General features: G+C 41.8%; 1 long non-coding RNA gene across 3 annotated transcripts in view; it reads left to right on the top strand.

Annotated features, from left to right (window-relative positions):
- LOC143679231 (uncharacterized) overlaps positions 1-20,412 on the top strand; it is a 49,589-nt gene that overhangs the window by 14,958 nt on the left and 14,219 nt on the right. The window contains exons 2-4 of one of the 3 annotated variants that reach the window (XR_013173606.1): positions 2,004-2,059; positions 3,399-3,606; positions 8,281-8,387. This is a non-coding gene — a long non-coding RNA (uncharacterized LOC143679231). Of the gene's footprint in view, positions 1-2,003; positions 2,060-3,398; positions 3,607-8,280; positions 8,729-20,412 lie in introns of those variants that run through there. The other 2 variants (XR_013173605.1, XR_013173607.1) reach the window with 2 other exon arrangements.

Genomic DNA, 20,412 nt, shown 5'->3' with positions numbered 1-20,412 from the left:
CCCTCACCAGCCTCAGTTCACAGCCCTGAGAAGCTGCTCCCACTTCCTTGTTAGACCTATGCAAGCCCTGTGAATACCGATAACAGGACCAGCTACAACAGCAATGAGGTAATGAAAATAACTTGCTCCTGCCTGTGTCACAAGCTTTAGAAACTGGTGAAAAAGGATTGATTGGCCGTGGTCTATGGCCAAGGGCAGCCACACTTATTGGGGAATCCCTGGCCCATGCAGTACTGGAGTTGCCCAAATGTTGTGCTAACATAGCCTGGATAAAAAATTGATTGATGCTAACTTTTGAACCACAATGTTGAATGTCAAGTCTCATGTATTAATTTTAGCTCAGTTAATCACTCAGCCCCTCCAAAGGTGCCATTCTGGGGATTTCATTAAGTCCTGGAAGGAAAATAGAAAATGATTGATTCCTTGCCTTGTTGAAAAGTGCTGGCTTGTGGTTTTGTTTTCCTTTGATTTGTGTGGAATTTGATCTTTGACATTTCTGTGGTGGACTAGGCAGAATATCACAGCTGCTGAGAATACTCTGTAGCCTTCAACCCCCCTCCTTTTTTTTTTTTTTAGAAAATTCTTATTGAAAAGCGCATTGTTTCTCAGAGAATGTGAGGTTGTTCTATCACTTGCAAAGGTGAAAAGTTAAATCAATCAAGATGGAAATTTATATTTAAAGAAGAATTGGACTGGGGTATCTTGAAAAAGGAAAGGAGAATGCTTTCTCTCCGCCTGAGTCTATCATCATTAAAAAAAAAAAATTTAGGTGGGCTTGTCTTGTCCCCGTCACGCACTATGCATAGCATATGAGGTGACAATATTTTTATAGAGATGGGCAAAATTAATTTTCTCAATGTTCCTGGTTAAGAAGATAAGGTAGGTGCAGGCAGACTTATAGTTATTGCCTTAATGTGACTACATTACTTCTAAACAGGTCATTTAAACAGTTCCTCCTGTAGCAGTTTATTGGCCTTTCATTCCTGAAAACTCAAGCTTGTTGGTACAAATGGGGACTAAGAATTTTTGTAATTACAGCTCAGGGGACAATGACATTTACAAACATAGTTAGACCGAGTTGTGTTCATGGTCACATGGCACAAATGGTAAGGAAAGGGAAGGAGGCCAGGCAGATGGTGTTCTAGAATGACCTGCATTGAAAGTCATCTTGTCTTCAGAGGTAAGACTGAAGGCTTTGTGGCTCCTTATAATTTGTGTTACAAATGTTATCAACACGGGATGCCCCCATACCTGAAGGCACAGTGTGTGTGGCTCTGTGGACACATTGTGCCTAGGTTCACAGTGGAGGTAACCCCAGAAAGCTCCCTGTAAATTCAGGGGGGAAAGGGTGGGGTTTAAGGCTCCCTCATGGTGCCTCATCTCCAGGAGCACTTCCATCTGCTGGTGAACATTTAGCCTGTAACTTGCTCCCCCATGGGGGGTCACAGAAAATATTTCCTGCATGCACAATGAATCCCAATGCTGGTGCACCCTCAGGAGCTACCATCGTGCCTTGGACTGTGTCTCCTGTGAACTGGACCACCGTGCTGGCCTGGCAGAATTCAGCACATCACAAGATCTGAAAGGGAGCCTTTCCATGTAGGACTGAGTTCACAGGTTTTATCAATTGTCAGGGAATGGTTTGGTTCCTTTTTTTGGCCAACTTTGTGAAGTTGTTGTCTCTGTGTGGAGGCTCCTGGTATTCTGTTGTCTCTTGCTGTGGAATTATGAATACAGTGTCTGTCCTGGGGTCAACATGGGCTCTGTGTGGGGTTGGACTGCAGTGGCCCAGGGGTCGGACCCCGCTCCCTTAGGGTAAAGGTGCAGCCTTGAGCACATAGGGGTCCACGTGACCAGAACACAGCCTTTGAAGGTCACAGAGCCTCATCACTGCTGTAATCAACTCTCAGGAGACTCAGCTGAAACTTCCCTAGGGCCCGGTCCAGAGGCTCTGCTATATAAGGCACTCCCCTTCCTCCAGTTTTTTTTCTTGTTTTTTGCAGGTCACTGATTTCCATTTCCCAACTGACTGCCATCAGGAAAGAGCCGTCTCCTGCCAGTAAGTCCCAAATTAAATGGGAATTTTTTTTGCCTAGTGTTTTCTTTAGTCTTGGGGTTAAGCTGCATTGGATCACTTGCTAATTTAGACATGGCCAACTTCTTGGATAACACACTACTTTGGCTTAAGCACAGGGAGATATAAGTTGTAAGACTACTAGAGGTCTGCAATGGACTTTAAAATTAATTTTATTTACACATACTCCATATCCACCAAACACACTCCAAAAATAGTTTGGTGTATTTCTTTGATATTGCTATTTTTTTGTTTGTTATAAATTATTTCATTCCCTGTCAAAGGCAATGCTTAATATCGTTCAATACTACCTTCTCTGTGGTCAGCCCTATGCTAAACAGAGTTTTTCAAACAGCCTCTTCATCTTTCTCTGAGCTGACAAGTGTGGCTGGGACAAAGAAATGGCCCTGGTGGTCTCCAAGACCCACGGCTAGTCTTGCTGGCACTCGCATAGCAAGGCTGGCTCACAGGATGGCTCAGAAAGACTTCTTCCTCTTGGGAGCAAGGCAAACCTCATGGTGCTGCACAATCACCGCCCAACTGTGTCACGTGGGCAGATCTAAGGCCACATCTGCGGTGAACCGCAAGCTGTCCCCTCCTGTACTCATGCCCTTTGGAATGGAAGAATGGTGCAACAACCATCAGCTCGGTGGCTTCTTGGAAAATGGAAAATAGAATTGCCATGGGACCCAGCAATCCCACTTCTAGGTATATGCCCCGAAGAATTCAAAGCAGGGACTCAGACATTCACACACTGAGGTTCACAGTAGCACTATTCACAATTGCCAAAAGAGGGAAGCAACCCAAGTGAACGAGCAAACAGAATGTGCCATGTGCACACGGTGGAATGTTGCTGCGCTGTGAAAGGAATGGAGTTCAGATACATGTGGCAACATGGGGAGGCCTTGGGGACACCATGCGGCACGAGATAAGCCAGACGTAGAGCGAGTTGTGTGATCTCGGTTACCTGAAATACCTCGAAGAAGCCAACTACATAGAGGCAGGTAATAGTTTACTGTTACCAGGGGTGAAGCAGGGGAGCAGAGGCAGGAAGAAAGAGGATTATTCATGGGTAAAGAGGTGATGAAAAAGTAGGGGTAATGGATCTCAGTGGTGATAGCATGGCGCTGTGAGTATAACTTATATATTGTATCTTACACTTGCATGTGGTTAAAATGGGAATTTTTTTTTTTGCATGGGCAGGCACCAGGGAATCAAACCCAGGTCTCTGGCATTTTTTTTTAATGGGAAATTTTGAATTGTATATTTGTTACTATAATAAAAAGTTTGTCAAAGACAACGTCTTAATCCCTCCAATTTTCAGATGAGATAGAGACAGTAACCACAGAAGGGGAGGTAGAATGCGAAGCCACGTCTGTCAGCGCGGACAGCTCACGCAGGGGCCACGCGTGGTGGGAGAGGTGTCCCTGTTAGAAGGAACGGGGAGAGTTGCAGGGGAATTTACCACGCGGAGACGTTACCTGAGTCCAGGAGAAAGATCCAGTGCCTCCATCCCTGAAATGTGACCAAAGGTGAGAAGGATGGGGGTTGCGAGATGGGGCAAGGGGAATAGGATGACTTAGGGGGGGCACTAAATAAGCTAAAGGAGAATGTGAACATCTGGCCTCGTGTCTCTCCTTCCTCGTGGCACCCTGACCTGGGTACAGAGGGGACACGTCCAGGCGCCACCTCTGTCCACACCTAGCATGGAGGAGTCGGTCCTCAAGAGGTGATGTGTACAATAAGGGCCCCATGGGTCCCCGGAAGAGAGGGGTCCGGGCAGCAGGGCCTCATAGCTCGTGTACTCATATCTGGGGCAGGCAGCATCAGGCAGGGGGTTCAGCAGTGGGCGCCGCGCAGCAGGTAGGTGCAGAAGCCTAGGGGAGACGACCCGGGACTCCTCATTCAGGACTCCAGACCGGGCCAGTCAGCCCACCTGCTGCCCATCGGTGCTGAGAGCAAAGCCGGCCCAGGAAGGCGGGGGCCCGAGTCCCCACCCCCTCCCAATCTCCAGTGTCCCCAGGCCCAGTACCCCACCCTTGTAGGCAGTTGGACCCAGAGCGGAAGGGCTTTGCAAAAGAATGACAAGCTCTGAGAGGGGTTCAAACTCCAAACTGACAGCGCTAAACAAGGGGAATCGTTAATTCTATTGGCACATTTGAGGCTTTCCCTGCCGTCAGAGGGAATGCGAGTCCCAGAGCAAGACTCAGTGTTAAATAGGAAACAAACAAGACGCGTTCCCTGGCCACCCCAGTGGGAAGCTTTCTATCTCCATTTCCCCAGAGCGGGACCCTTCAAACTTCCTGGGGATGGAAAGACTGACCATCATAGAGCATCTGTCCATCTTTTGTTGGACAAGTAGGAAACCCGCTGCGTATGTATCGCCTCTGTGATGACAGAGGGCAGAACTTAGGAGAAACCAAGGTGGCAGTTACATAACCTCAGGAGTTCAGCTGGCAAGTGACAGGGCCCAGATCTAAAGCCATTCTGTCTCACCCTGAGACCCATATTCTCTCCCCCAGGGATTAGTTCACACCCAACCACCTGTTGGAGGGAGGACTGTGGTCTAGCCTTGATCTAATGGGTGTGAAAATGAATTTGTATACCTGCATCGTGGCATGAGAATTTACAACTGTCGGAGAGGGGATCTTTGGAAGAATTGCTCTGGGTTGTTTCATGGAGTTTGTGCGGTGCTCTGAGACAGAGGAAATCAGGATTCTGCACAGGGAGATGTTTATATACTTTGGACTTGGTATAAAGATCCATCGGTATTGTGTATCATTGTTTTTTTTTAACATTTGAAAAGTGTGATATGTGAAAAGGTGTATCATATTTTAGAGACTTTGAATTTTTATATTATGGTAAGTTTTAACTTTTTAAATTTTAAACATGCTGCTTAGCTCTTTGCAGTCCCTCTTCTATGAATTTTCTGAACTTGTACTTCGCCCGGTTTCCTCCGGACTCTTACACAAATAGTTTGGGTGCATGCTTTAGAAGTGAAAGGAAACAGCCTTCAGTTTTCAGTGGGGTTCCCAGAACCCACACTTCCCTCGGTCAGAGAGGACACAGACTTGGCAGTGGAGCCTCCTGAGTCTAATACCTCTGAATTGGGCAACTTTGGGCAATTTCCTTAACCGTGCTGCGCCTCTCTTTCTCAGAATCATAATTATGGGATAGGGGAATGCTGATTACTAGCTCATAAGGTCATCTGAGGCCCCTGCAAGAGGAACGTGTGTGTGTGTGGAAAGGAGCTGGAAATATCACCTCCTAACGTGCCTGTGATAACAACTGCGGACATTATGTTATTCAGCAGGCAATAAGAAAAATATGGAGCTTCGTCCATAGAATCTACACAAACTAATGAGAAATAGCTGCCCTTTACATTTAAAATATATTCTAATGAATTATATATGCCTTCGTGCAATTTTGCTCTAAACTTTCAATTTTCCTCACCAAAAAGCTGGCAGCAAGAACATTCATTGTTTAGGTGAGCGTATAGTCTTCCGTTCCTTCCATTTTTAGTTCTTGCTGGATGTTCTGTATGTCTCTCCGTCTCACCGCCGACTGTGGCTGCCATGTTGCTTCCCATTTCAGCCTCTTTCCTTTCAGGCTTTGCTCCCAAACCCGCTCAGAGCCCACTCTGTCAAAGAGCAGGGCAGAGCGGAGTTTGCAGATTATGGCATTTTATTTGGGACACCAACAGTTTTGCTGCAGTAAGGAAGCCTGTTCGGGTGTAAAAACAGAAGCATCTTCGATCTTCTGGGGATGGCAAGTGATTCTGACAGCCGGAAAAAGGAATTAACTTGACTCCTATTAGACAGGGGTCTGTCCATCTTATAGGGATAAGTTTAGGGCTGGGTGGGCTTCTTCTCAGATTGAAAAGAGTCTTGATTGGTTATCTGGGTCCATCGCCTCAGAGGGGATTTCAAATTTTAAAAGGCATCAGGAAGGAGACCCATGAGGGAGCGCAGGAAAGAAATAGAGCACCCGTGCTTTGGCTCTGAGGGGTCCCCAGGGCTTTCTCTATATCCTTTTATCCGCAGGAAGAGGGGCTCCACCTGCAGCAGTGCCACCCCCTGATTCCACCTTGCTTGGACCCCAGCCGCTCAGCAAGAGCCTGTTCGTGTCAGTCCGCGTGGGGCTGCTGCCTCTTCTTCTGAGCAGCCCACGGCAATTCCATCTCCTGCAATAGCAGAAGGAGGGTTTACATTCCCTTTTCTGGGAAGAATCACTTCACAATGAGACCCACACTGCAATTACATGTCATTGAATATCAACAGAACTTGACTTTTGATGTAAGTTGTAAAAAAAAAAAGAAAGAAAAAGAGGTATGCTCCAGTCTGCCAAAGCTGCCAGAATGAGAATGCAACACACCAGGGATGGATTGGCTTTTAATAAAAGGGGATTTATTTAGTTAAAAACACATAGTTCTTCAGAGGAAAGGCAGCAAACTTTTCTCTGAGGTTCTCTCTTACACAGGAAGGCACAGGCTGATCTCTGCTGGCCTTCTCTCCAGACCTCTGGAGACAACTTTCCCCCAGGTGATTCCTTTCTGCATCTCCAAAGGCCTGGGCTGAGCTGCAAGTGCTGAGATGAGGCATGCTGAGCTGCTTGGGCTGTGCTGTGTTGCGCTCTCTCATTTAAACACCAGCCAATTAAATCAAACATCATTCATTGCAGGAGGCACACCTCCTAGCCGACTGCTGATGTAATCAGTGACAGATGAGGTTCACATACCATTGGCTCATGTCCACAGCAAAGAACTAGGCAACTTCACCCGGCCAAGTTGACACCTGAACTTAACTACCACAAGGTATTTCCCAGAATGAAGAGTTGGACTGGAGACCAGGCTTGGTATTACACGAGTGGGGACAGCACCCCAAATCCCTCAGACCCATCGCTGGGGAAGCTCCATGTCTACCGTGAAGCCCCAGGAAATGCCATGTGCCTGGCTAGCCCTGCTGCCCTGAGAAAGACCAGGGATGGTCAGGGATGGCTCACAGCCACTCCTGGGGCCACCAGCCCCCAGGGCCGTGTCTGGGCAGAGTTCCAATACTCAGATGCAGGAAGAATGGGGGTGCAAGCGGCAGGCATTGTCTGTCTCTGTGGCATGAGATTAAGTCTTTCCTCTAAGACTCATAGCGCTCATGATCGGATCCCAGATACAAGGACACACGGGCAGGAAAAAGAATGACAAATGTCCATGCAGCATCTGGGTTGAAAAGTGTTGCCATATTGAACAGAATCATCAATGCCGAGATGCTTGCAGGTTAAAAGGTCCCAAGTGGCCTAAACATGTATCCATATTTATCCCCGGTCACGTTTAACATCCCGCCGGGCACACACATGTACATGAAGGATGTAATGACATCACAAAGAATCTTGCTCCTAAACTGTAATTCATCTAAATGCTGAACTAATGCATGAAAAATAAAAGCTGAATAGAAATTAACCTCCTGGGGGCATTTTTTATATGACTTGTCCATCTTGTTTTTTTGCTTGCTGCTGACAGTTTTGCATGCTGCTTCATGCTAATTTTGAAGAATAGAAACTGGATTGTATGCATGAAATATAGTCTTCCAATCACGCCCTTGGGGAGTTTTATTACTGTTAAAACAAAAGCAAATACATATAGTGAGTCTATGACTTTCTAGCCAACGTAAAATGTAAGAGTACATGCTTTTGTTAAAATATAAAAGCTTAGAATATTAAATAGAATTGAGTGAGGGTATGCAGTGTTACCGCACATAAATTAGTAAGAGCTTTAATTTTACATCCATATGGTAGGAGGGTAATTAGTGAACTCATTCAAAAAGGAAAGCTCAATTATCATTTGTTTCTCTCTCTTTTTTATGTATATTAACATTGCATATGGCCATGTGTTATTTAGCATTAAAGCTACTGAGGTTTTGTTCTGTTTTCTTTAAGGAACATGGTCTCACTTCAATTATTGCCAGCAAACGTAATACTTAAACCACTCCTGGGCTCATCGCTGCGTGGCACAGAGCACCTGCGCCCTCTGTCGGACGCTGGTGGTAGTGCATGTGGTCTGCAGCGCAATTTACCCCACTGAAAACGTGTTCTTTCTGCACCTATAGTATATACAGCGAGCTGAAATTATGTGATATTCAGGGAGGGCGCTAGAAGTTTAGAATATAGGCGAATAAGAGATACAAAAAAATGAGGCCGTTTCTCCATCCACACAGGTGGCCTTGTCATCAGTGGTTCCACTGGATCAGGAAATGAGGACAGCTCTCAGAGGGGCCACGAGAAAGAAATTCCCCAACCTGCACTTGCTGAGCGCCCACCATGGGTAAGACAGGCGGATCAGGGGGACACGGGGTGACTGGACATAGCCCTTCCCTGGCACTCCATCAGCGGTTAGGGGACAGGCTGCTTTACAGTGTTCCTGGTACCAAGTGAGCAAAATACGGATAAAGCTTAATTTTTATGTGGTCAATGCCACAATTCCTGGTATCATGAGGAATTCAACATTTTGTTCTCAAAAGATGGAGAATGGACCCATTACTAAAACCAAGGACCCTGGGGCATTTTTACTTTAACCCACCATGTGCTCATGATTTCCTGTGATAACGCAAGTAAAACTATTCTGGGCTCATTCGCCTACTTATCAATTATGTTTAATAAACGTTGCTTGGGTTGGTAATAGAGCTGGCTTCTTTAGGGTTTTTTATGCTCGTTATGTGTTGGGCTCTCTTCTAAGGCTTCACTTGTATTCTTTCATTTAATTCTCATCCTAACCCTAGAAGGCAGATCCTATTATTTCCCCCAACTTTCTCCATGAGGACTCTGGGACACAGAGACTTGAAATAAGTCTCTAAAGATGGTACACATTATTATAAGGAGAGAGTCAGGCCTCAGCCCCAGGGTGCCTGACACAAAAGCTTTTGCTGTTATCCTGCATTATAAGATACTTCTGGGATAAGGCAATTTCATCCAAATTGGGAGGATAGTTTTAGTAGGAGCTTTTGGACCTTGCTTTGGTTTGCTAAATGCTGCCAGAATGCAATATACCAGAAATCAAATGGCTTTTATAAAGGGAATTCATTAAGTTACAAGTTTACAGGTCTAAGGCCATAAAAATACCCAAGCTAATGCTTCCAGAGAGATTGACTTTGACTCAAGGAGGGCTGATGTCTGTCACATGGGAAGGCATGTGGCTGGTGCCTGCTGGTTCTTGTTCCTGGTTCCATTGCTTCCAGCTTCTAATGCTAGCAGTTTCCTCTCTGAGCATCTGTGGGCCTCCATTTAGCTCCCCTGGAACACAGCCCTGGGTTCTGCCTTTCATAGCATCTTATGGGAAGGCACATGGGCTCTGCTGCACCCCAAGCATCTCCAAATGTCTGCATCTCTGCCGACTCTGACGCAACCATGTTTTCTCAAAAACATCTCCCCATTTAAAGGACTCCAGTAAGCTAATCAAGACACACTTACGTGGGCAGAGGCACATCTCCATCTGGTCAGAAGGTCATACCTGCAATTGGATGTGTCACATCTCCATGGAAAAAGTCCAATCAGAAGGTCCCCCTACAATATTCAGTCAGGATTAAAGAACGTGGCTTTTCTGGGATACATGAGCGTTTGAAACTGGCACAGAACTTTAGAAGGCCAGTGACCTACAAAAGAGAGCATTTGATTTTCAGTGGCTGAGGACTGATTAAATAGCACAGACTCTTATAACTTGTAATCATTCAAGCGATTCTCAAGTAAGATGTCACAGCAGCACAGCTGGAGTGAGCCATGGATAGCTGTCCCTGAAAATCACAATGTTTCTCCCCCCAATTTTTTTTTTGGGTCTGTGGTCTGGGAATCGAACTCAGGTCTCCCGCAGAAGAGGCGACCATTCTGCCACTGAACCACCCATGCACCCTTCTTCCCCAAATTTGACCAAGTGGATAATACATCTTATATCTTGATATCCTGTTTTCAGAAAAGGAAAGAGGAATATTTTAATGATTAACATCATAACCCAGACACACTCTAATTCAGGTGGATATAGAAGGAGATGTCTTATTCATCAATATTCTTATTAATAAATTATGTTTATTAATGATTCACATGACTGAACATTTATGTCTTATATTCATTTAATTTATTTACTTCTGCTGTGTCCTCCATGAGACTGCAGGCAGCTGGCTGGTATGGGAATATTCATGGATCAGTTACTTCCATAACCGTACCAGAAGTTAAATGTAAAACCAGATGTCCCACAGTCAAAATAGTGACAATTATTAACATTACAAAATAGTGAAGGTGACACTTAATTTAATGGGAAATATGCTAGATATCCTAAAAACAGGTTGTTTCTTAAGCTATTGTCACTTCTATTTAATTGTAACCAAAATGACTGTGACTGCACACAAATTTGGAGGTTCATATATATGCATATTTACCTAAGGAAGTTCAATAACAATATGATTTATAACACTTGTGTAAAACACCTTTAATTAGGCAACTATGTAATGTATAAGTAAGAGTAAAACTCTGATGAAAGTAGTGGCAGAGCAGATATGTGATTATCTTGGAGGATTAAGAAGGCCAAAATAGCAGTAATTTTGTTCTGTAATATATTTTGGCTCTTGAAATTATTAATAATAAGTACACCAAACAAGTATTTCCTTAGTGATGGAGAATATTAGCATTATTTCTGGATTTAAATACAAATGCAATTGTAACTATACATCCTTGTCTTCAATTCTGAAATAAGAAACACATATGCAAACAATGATTATAAACCCACTTCAGGGCATTCGCATATATTACACTGTATCTATAGTAAATTATGGATGTTATATCTTTAGGTTATACCTATTCTGCCTGCAGGTTACATCTGGGTGGTTCCAATTAAAAGTGTTTACTGTTAAAAGTGTTTACTGTTATTCAAAGAACATACCCTGGAGTTTATAATGCCAATCACTACCATTTGAAGAATCCTGAGGCCGGATGGATCTTGAGAGCCAACTCTCCTTGGGGAAAATTCTTGGTTCCTCCATGGTGCCAAGAGACTCAGTGGAAATGTCAGCCTTGAATTAATTAGCCAATTATGTGTCTTTTTTCTTTCAATCCTAAAAATAAAGGATGGGTGTGATGTCATTTCTATCAGGCCCAAACTAGCAAATCTAAGAAAATCTCTTCCGACCTTTGAGAAAAATGTATTGCAAGGAAATGCGATTGATGGACAAAGGTGGAAGTCAGGGAAGTGGGTACTTCTGGGTGTAGACAGAGCAGGATCCACTGGGGGGGTGCAGGGGAGGGGGTAAAGGGACTGGTAGTGTGCACTCCGCTACTAGGCTCAGAGGTACACAGGTGTTCATTTTATCGCCATGCTCAAAACTGTTCATATGTCCTATGTGTTCTTTATTCTATGATGCCTTAGTTCACAAAAAAATAAAGATTAAAACTAATTAAAAAAATCACTGGGCGAGCATATTTTGGCATCCTACATTACTGTTTGTTTAGCTTATATATTTATCTCTGAAAATCACTGGGCATATTTTTCTTGGTGCAGTGAAATACTTTAGATCTACTGTTTTTTTTTAAATGTTTTTATGGAGAAATAGCCACACACGTACAGTTCAACCATATTATACAATCAATGGCTCACAAAATCATAGCATAATTGTGTATTCTTCACCATGATCATTTTTAGAACATTTGCATCACTCTAGAAAAATAAAAAAGAAAAGAACTCATACATCCCAAACCCCTTATCCCTCCCTCTCATTGACCCACAGCATTTAAATCTACTCAATTTTTACTCTTTATCTCCCCTTATTATTTATTTATTTTTATGCTTTTTTTTAATTCACCTGTCCATACCCTGGATAAAAAGAGTGTAGGACACAAGGTTTTCACAATCACACAATCACATTGTAAAATCTATATAGTTATATAGTTTTCTTCAAGAATCAAGGCTACTGGAACACAGCTCAACAGTTTCAGGTACTTCCCTCCAGCCACTCCACTACTCCATAAACTAAAAAAGGATATTTATATAATGCATAAGAATAACCTCCAGAATAACCTTTCAGCCACTGAAACTTTATTTTGCTTCATTTCTCTCTTCTCCCTTTTGGTCAAGAAGGCTTTCTCAATCTGATGACACCAGGTCCCAGCTCATCCCAGGGAGTCAGGTCCCATATTGCCAAGAGATTTATACCCTTGGGAGTCATGACCCACAAAGGGGGGAGGGCAGTGAGTTTATCTGCAAGCTGGCTTAGAGAGAGAGGCCACATATGAGCAACAAAAGAGGTTCTTTGGGAGTGACTCAGGCATAAGTATTAGTAGGCTTAGCCTCTCTTTGCAGGAATAAACTTCATAGGGGCGAACCCCAAGATCAAGGGCTCAGCCTATTGAATTGGTTGTCCCCACTGCTTGCAAAAATACCAGGAATTCCCCAGACGCAGAAGTTTAAAATTTCCTCCTTTCTCCCCAGCCCTCCAGGGGCTGTATCCTTGTAAATACTTTTTTTATTCTCTGTCAAAATTGCTCTGGGACATATCAGAGTACCACACTCACCTGTACAAACCAACAAGCTCTCACGCCCCACTCAAGACTCCGTGCAGTTATGGTGTTCGAGTAAACTCACCATTCAAGTTAAATTAGATAACGTGATCCCAAAATACAAATTTTACACCGAATAAATGATCTCTCCTTTTGATCTCACACAGAGGTTAAAGTTTGAAAATACTGGCCGTATCATCCTTTACCCAGTATTCTGATTTACCTTAATTCTATCTAGATCAGTTTCACTCGTATCTCTAGACAAAGTCTAATCACTTTTTTTCAGCTTCTTAAACAGTTGCTGAATGGGGTGCTGCTGACTTTCTTAGCTTCAGAGCTCTAACTCCAAGTTTCAGGTGTCACATAAATACCGGAAGTTTCAGGGAATGACCAGGTTATACACAAATAGCTCAGTATCTCAGAATTTAGAAATATCAGTTACAGCTAAGTATGTGTGGCTGCTGTGAGAACTTGCCACCTAGGAACCTTCACAATGGGCTACCTGATAACCCATGCCCTCAACTTCAGTTCTCTCAGTGTGTATATTATAGTTAACCCATATGAGTGAGGCATGATAATATTCGTCTTTTTGTGTCTGATATTTTATTCAATGTACTGTCCTTGAGGTTCATTCACCTAGTTGCATGCCTCCCAGCTTCACTCTTTCTTGCAGCCTCTCAGTAGTCTGTTGTATGTAAACACACCACAGCTACCCCTTCCATTCCTCAGTCGTTGTACCTTTACGCCACCTCCATCCACTGCAAATAGCAAACACTCCCACCATAAACACCAGTATACAAATGTCCATTCATGTCCCCACACTCAGTTTCTCCAGGTACAAACATAGCAAAGGGATTGCAAAATTCTATGGCAACCCCACACTGCCCTCCAAGGGGCTGCACCTCTCTGTTTCCTACTGACAGTGAACAGGTACATCTCTTTCTCCTCATTTTCTCTAGCACTTGTTTCTCTCTGTTCGTTTTTAAGCAATTTTATTTGCACATCAAACAATCCAACCTAAGTAAATGGACATGCCTTTGCCTCCATAATCTATAGGAAGACATTTCCTTTTCTTCCGCGTAGACTCCATACCCCTCTCCCATCCCCCCTCGCTTATTGACATTTAATTTTGGCATAATACTTTGTCACATTCAGTGGAAGCATGTTACAATGTCACTGTTGACTACAGACCCTAGCTTTCCTTGACTGTAGTTTTTCCTGTATACCATCCATTTTCAATACCTCGTAATGTTGGTTTTCATTTGCTCTTCTTCATGCAAAAACATTTTTACGTTTGTACATTTACTCACCATCCTTGTCCATTCCAGGCATTCCTAAGTGATACCATCTCAGTCTTTATTCTCTATCTTTCCTTCTGGTTTCGTACGTGCCCCCGTTCCTTCTTAACCATACTTAAATTCGCTTCATTCAGTGTCCTTTATTGTGCTACCATCAGGTAGTATTGTGCTATCCATTTCTGAATTTTTACAATCAGTCCTGTTGTACAATCTGTATTCCCTCAGCACCAGCTGCCCAATCTTGATGCTCTTTCTATATCCTGATAACCTGTGTTCTTAACTTTAACTCTAAAAGTTCACTCATTAACATTAGTTTATATTAGTGAGACCATACGGTTTTTGTCCTTTTGTTTCTGGCTAATTTCACTCAGCATAATGTCCTCAAGGTTCATCCACTTTGTTACATGCTTCATGACTTTATTCTGTCTTACAGCTGAGTAGTATTCCATTGTATGTAGATACCACAGCTTGTTTAGCCACTCTTCCATTGATGCATATTTGGGCTGTTTCCATCTCTTGACAACTATAAATAATGCTGCTATAAGCATCGGTGTGCAAATGCCCACTTGTGTCCTTGCCTTCAGTTCCTCTGAATATATACCTAGCAATGGGATTGCTGGATCATATGGCAATTCTATACTTAGCTTCCTGAGGAACCACTAAACTGCCTTCCACCATTTTATAACACTTTGTATTCCTACCAGCAGTGGATAAGTGTGCCTCTTTCTCCACATCCTCTCCCACACTTATGATTTACTGTTTTCTTTATAATGGCCATTCTAGGGGATGTCAGATGATATCATTTGCATTTCCCTAATAGCCAGTGAAGTTGGGCATCTTTTCATGTGTCTTTTATCCATTTGTATTTCCTCTTCTGAGAAGTGTCTGTTCTGCCTATTGCCCATTTTTTAATTGGGTTGTTTGTCTTTTTGTTGTTGAGTTGAGGAATCTCTTTATAGATTCTGGATAGTAAACCCTTATCTGATGTGGCAAACCCTTATCTGAAATGTTTTCCAAATACTGCCTCTCATTGTGTGGGCTGCCTTTTTACTTTTCTGACAAAGTTATTTGATGCACAAAAGTGTTTAATTTTGGGGAGATCCCATTTATCTGTTTCTTTTTTCAATGCTTATGCTTTGGGTATAAGGTCTAGGAAACAACTACCTATCACTAGATTTATAAGATATTTCCTTACATTTCATCCTAAAAGTTTTATAGTCTTAGCTCTAATGTTTAAGTCTTTAATCTATTTTGAGTTAATTTTTATATAAGGCTTTATATAAGAGATAAGGATCCTCTTTCATTCTTTTGCATTTGGATATCCAGTTCTCCAATCACCATTTATTGAAGAAGATGCTCTGTCCCAGGTGGGTTGGCTTGACCACCTATCAAAGGTGTCTTGTTCATATGTAACAAGAGTCTATTTCTGAAAACTCAGTTCTATTCCATTGGTCAGTATATCTATCTTTATGGCAGTACCATGCTGTTTTGACTACTGTAGTTTTGTAATGTGCTTTAAAGTCAGGTAGTGTGAGACCTCCCACTTCATTTTTCTTTCTCAAGATATTTTTAGCTATTTGGAGCATCCTGCCCTCCAAATAAATTTGGTTATTGGTTTTTCTATTTCTTCAAAGTAAGTTGTTGGAATTTCCATTGGTATTGCAGTAAATCTATAAATCAATTTGGGTATAACTGACATCTTAACTATATTTAATCTTTCAATCCATGAACACAGTATACTCTTCCATATATTTAGGTCTTCCATGATTTCTTTTAGAAATTTCTTATAGTTTTCTGTGTATAGGTCCTTTTTATCCTTAGTTAATATTTTATTCTTTTGGTTGCTGTGGTAAATGGAATCTTTTTACTTGATTGCTCCTCAAATTGTGCATCACTCGTGTACAGAGACACTACCGATTTGGGGGTATTGATCTTATATCCTGTCACTCTGCTACTCTCATTTATCAGCTCTAGTAGCTTTGCTGTTGATTTTTTTAGGATATTCAATAAATAATACCATGTCATCTGCTAACAGTGAGAGTTTTACTTCTTCCTTTTCAATCTGGATGCCTTTTATTTCCTTTTCTTGTCTGATTGCTCTGGCTAGCACAATGTTGAATAACAATGGTGACAGTAGGCATCCTTGTCTTTTTTCTGATCTTAGAGGAAAGCTTTCAGTCTTTCCCCATTGAGGATGATTTTAGCTGTGGGTTTTTTCCTATATTTCCTTTATCACGTTGAGGAAGTTTCCTTTTATTCTTATCCTTTGAAGTGTTTTCATCAAGAAAAGATGCTGAATTTAGTCAAAAGCCTTTTCTTCATCAATTGAGATGATCATGTGGTTTTTTTGCTTTGACTTATTGATATGGTATATTGAACTAATTGATTTTCTTGTGTTGAACCAGCCTTGCATACCTGGAATAAATCCCACTTGGTCAAGGTGTATAATTTTTTTTAAAGTGCTGCTGGGTTCAAACTGCAAGTATTTTGTTGTTGAGAAGTTTTGCATCTATGTTCATTAGAGAGATTGGTCTGTAATTATCTTTTCTTGATTTTTGCTCTTTCTTAATATAGGCATTTTAGGGCAATAAATTTCCCTCTCAGAGCTGCATTTGCTGCATCTCGTAAATTTTGATATGTTGTGTTCTCAGTTTCATTTGCCTCGAGATATTTAGTGATTTCTCTTGTAATTTTTTTCTTGACCCACTGATTGTTTAAGAGGATGTTGTTTTGCCTCCACATTATTTTGAATTATCTGGTCCTCTACCTGTTATTGATTTCCAACTTCATTCTATTATGGTCCAAAAGAAAGTTTTTTGTATTATTTCAAACTTTCAAAATTTATTGAGCCTTGTTTTGTAACCCAGCATGTGGTCTATCCTTGAGAATGATCCATGAGCACTTGAGAAAAATGTGTATCCTGCTTTTGTGGGGTGTGATGCTCTATACATGTCTGTTAAGTCTAGTTAATTTATCATATCATTCAAAATCTCTGTTTCCTTTTTGATCCTCTGTCTACATATTCATCAATTGATGAGAGTGGGGAATTGAAGTGTCCAACTATTATGGTAGAGGTATTTCTTTTGCTCTTCAGTGTTGTCAGTGTTTGCCTCAAATATTTTGGAGCACTCTGGCTTGGGGCATAAATGTTTATGATTGTTATGTATTTTTGTTGAATTGTTCCTTTTATTAATACTTAGTATGCTTCTTTGTCCCTTTAATTGTTTTACATTTTAAAGTCTAATTTGTCAGATATTATTATAACCACCCCTGCTCATTTCTAGTTGTTGTTTGAATGAAATGTCATTTCCTGACCTTTCTTTTTTTTTACATGGGCAGGCACCAGGAATCGAACCCGGGTCCTCGGGCTTGGCAGGCAAGCATTCTTACCTGCTGAGCCACCGTGGCCCGCCCTGACCTTTCGTTTTTAACCTATTTTTGTCCTTGGGTCTAAAGTGAATCTCCTGAAGAGAGCATATAGATGGGTCCTGCTTTTAAATCCATTCTGCTAGTCTACATCTTTTGATTGGGAAGTTTAATTCATTAATATTTAAAGTTATTATTGTAAAGACAGTACTTTCTTACCAATTTTGTCTTTTGAATTTTGCATGTCATATCAGTTTTTTTCTTTTTACCTTTACTGATAGTCTCCATTTCTACACTCTTCTCCAGACCTCCCTCCCCTGCTTTTCCTATCTGCTTGTAATACTCCCTTTAGTATTTCTTGTAGAGCCAGTCTCTTAGTCACAAATTCTCTCTCAGTGACTGCTTGTCTGAAAAAGATTTTAATTTCTCCCTCAGTTTTGAAGGACAGTTTTGCTGGGTATAGAATTCTTGGTTGGCAGGTTTTCTCTTTCAGAGTCTTAAATATATCATATCCTTGCCTCCTTACCTCCATAGGTTTCTGCTGAAAAATCCACACATGGTCTTATCAAGCTTCCCTTGTATGTGATGGATTGCTTTTCTCTCACTGCTTTCAAGATTCTTTCTTTGTCTCTGACATTGAGAATCTGATTAGTAGGTGTCTTGGAGTATGCCTATTTGGATCTATTCTGTTTTGGAGTACACCACACTTCTTGGATCTGTAATTTTATGTCTTTCACAAGAGGTGAGAAATTCTCAATGACTGTTTCCTCCATTAGTCTTTCTCCTCCTTTTCCTTCTCTTTTCAGTTCTTGTTTACCTGTTTCTTGCCCTGCCTATATGGAGCCTTTTCTTTTTTTGAGGTGGGTCTCCTCAGATATTATAGACCCCAGTCAGATTTTTCCAGACCAGTCAGTCCTATGTCTCAGGAGGAGAGAATAAGCAGAATCAGTTTTCCTTGAGGGTGAGACCCAGCAAGTTGCAGACTGCCCTTTGAAGCCTCTAGACTCTGTGCTTTTCCTTTTCTGCCCAGCTTGTGGTGTTTATCTGTCTGCAGCTTTCCACCAGCTTAAAGTGATACAGTGCCTTTAATTTCAGCACTCTCTCCCTGACAGGAGTGCGGTTGAGACAGAGGTGAGGCAGTAGGTAGGCTTTGATTACTTCTGTTTTCTTGTCCCTAAGGCCTGATCTCCTTGGAGGATGCATTCCATCTGAACTGTGCCTGCCCTCTTTTTCTTGGAGAATATATTCCCTTTAAGGAATTAACCCCTTTCCCTGACTAGTTACTTTGTCTCTCAGACATGCTTTAGTCCACCCTTCCCTGAGGCAGTGCTGGAGCCTGAGAGAGCTTGCGGTTCTAACTAAAAGCAAAAGAGCCTTTTCAAAGCCAGACCCCCACTCCTCAGGTTTTTCGATCAAAAGCTTGAGTTGGTATGTGGCTCTATGAATCCCCAGGCTCTATGCCCCCTTTTCTTGGGGTTCAGTCCTTTTCCAGTATTTTCTGCTGTCCAACTCAAAAGGTCTCTGTTTTGTTGTCGTTGTTTTCTTTTTTCATCAGCCCCACCCCCACTCTTCCAGGGCAATATCTCTTAGTTCCTTTAGTGCTTATTCCAGGTTTATCTGCACTGGGGACCTGTTTTCAGTAGTCAGAATTTGTTAATTAATTCTGCAATTGGAGCTTGGTTGAGCTAAGCCCTTGCTATTAGTAAAGTCTGTTTCCTTTACTCCATGAGGGAGGGGCACCAGCCTCTACATCGTGGGGGACTTACAGTTCTGTGTGTGGTCAGTCATCCACATGGACAAGACTGGTGTATGCAGTGTCATTACTGATGTTCCTCCGGCAGTTACTTTGAGGCATTCCTGGCTATTTCCTAAGTGCTCCGGAGGACAAACTAAATTCCACACCTCACTATGCCACCATTTTGCCTCATCTCTGGCCCATCACTTTTTAAATTGATCTACTGGTTTTGAAATCTTTAATCTGTATTTATTAGGATTAAGTTCTACTTCAAGTAAGAGAAAGAAAACACAACACTGCATTAAAATATATAGACATTTACTTTTCTCACAATAAAAAGACTGTTTTGGAGGCAGGCACCTCAGGAGAGATAGGATGGCTTTGCTGCAAAACTTCCTCAGGGCGCAGGCTGTTTCCAGCTGGTGCCACCACCAACCCCAGACCCGGTAACTCAAGATGGTGCTCCAGCACGCCTCCAGCCAAGCACACCTCCAGTCCCAAGAGGCTGGCGAGGAAGAAGGTGCCAAGGGCCTCACTCAGCTACTGCTGACGGGGGATGTCTGAGAGGCAGTCGTGCATTCCTACTCACAGCCCATTGCAGACCTTGGTTACATGGCCAAATCTGCCACAAGGGGCTCTGGGAACATTAGTCCTTTCCCAGGGGCATGTGTTCTTTCATTACTACAGGAGAAGGAAATACTGAAAAATACCAAGTGAGCCTAATATGGCAATATTAATTGTAAGAAATAGGGCCTTTGGATTATTCTGTTTACAAAATTTTAAATACTTCTCTCTCATAATTTGAAGTTTATCAAATTAGAAACTCCCTCTGCTGATCTGTCTTTTACCCTTTCATATATCCAAATTCAAAGACTGGAATTACATCTGTAACTACATTACTTTAGCACCATATTGTCCTGAAAGCACTCTATTAGAGTGTTTAAGTTAATTGCTCAAAAAATTAACATTATGAAAACAAATTTCTAAGCTAAACGCATTCATATATTTTGCAACACTGACATCTGCACACCCTCATGTCTCTAATGTAACTCTCTGTACCTACTAACTTTGTGAAATTCCAAGTTACGACCATTAGTATTATTTTCCTTAAGAACCTTAAAGCCCTAACAACAACAAAAAGACTGGATATGTTTTTAAAGGGTATTCATTATATCCTACTCACTTCAACAATAACTCAATTATATTTTAATATAATAAGTTAAATGGAGATAGTAAGCAAATAAAAGCAATATCTTTCAACTTTTGTTAAATTATTGCTGTAAATTAAACAGTAATACATTCTATTAATATGAATAGAATTACCAAAGCTTTCTACCATTGCTTTGTTAACATTTGAGTATTCTATTATAGTTCTTCACATATATATTCCACAGAAAGTAGATTTTAATGTAAAT

This window comes from Tamandua tetradactyla, chromosome 4 (assembly GCF_023851605.1).
Source record: "Tamandua tetradactyla isolate mTamTet1 chromosome 4, mTamTet1.pri, whole genome shotgun sequence".
NCBI lineage: Eukaryota > Metazoa > Chordata > Mammalia > Pilosa > Myrmecophagidae > Tamandua > Tamandua tetradactyla.
The sequence above is the reverse complement of the archived record's forward strand: the minus strand, read 5'-3'. Positions and strand labels throughout refer to the sequence as shown.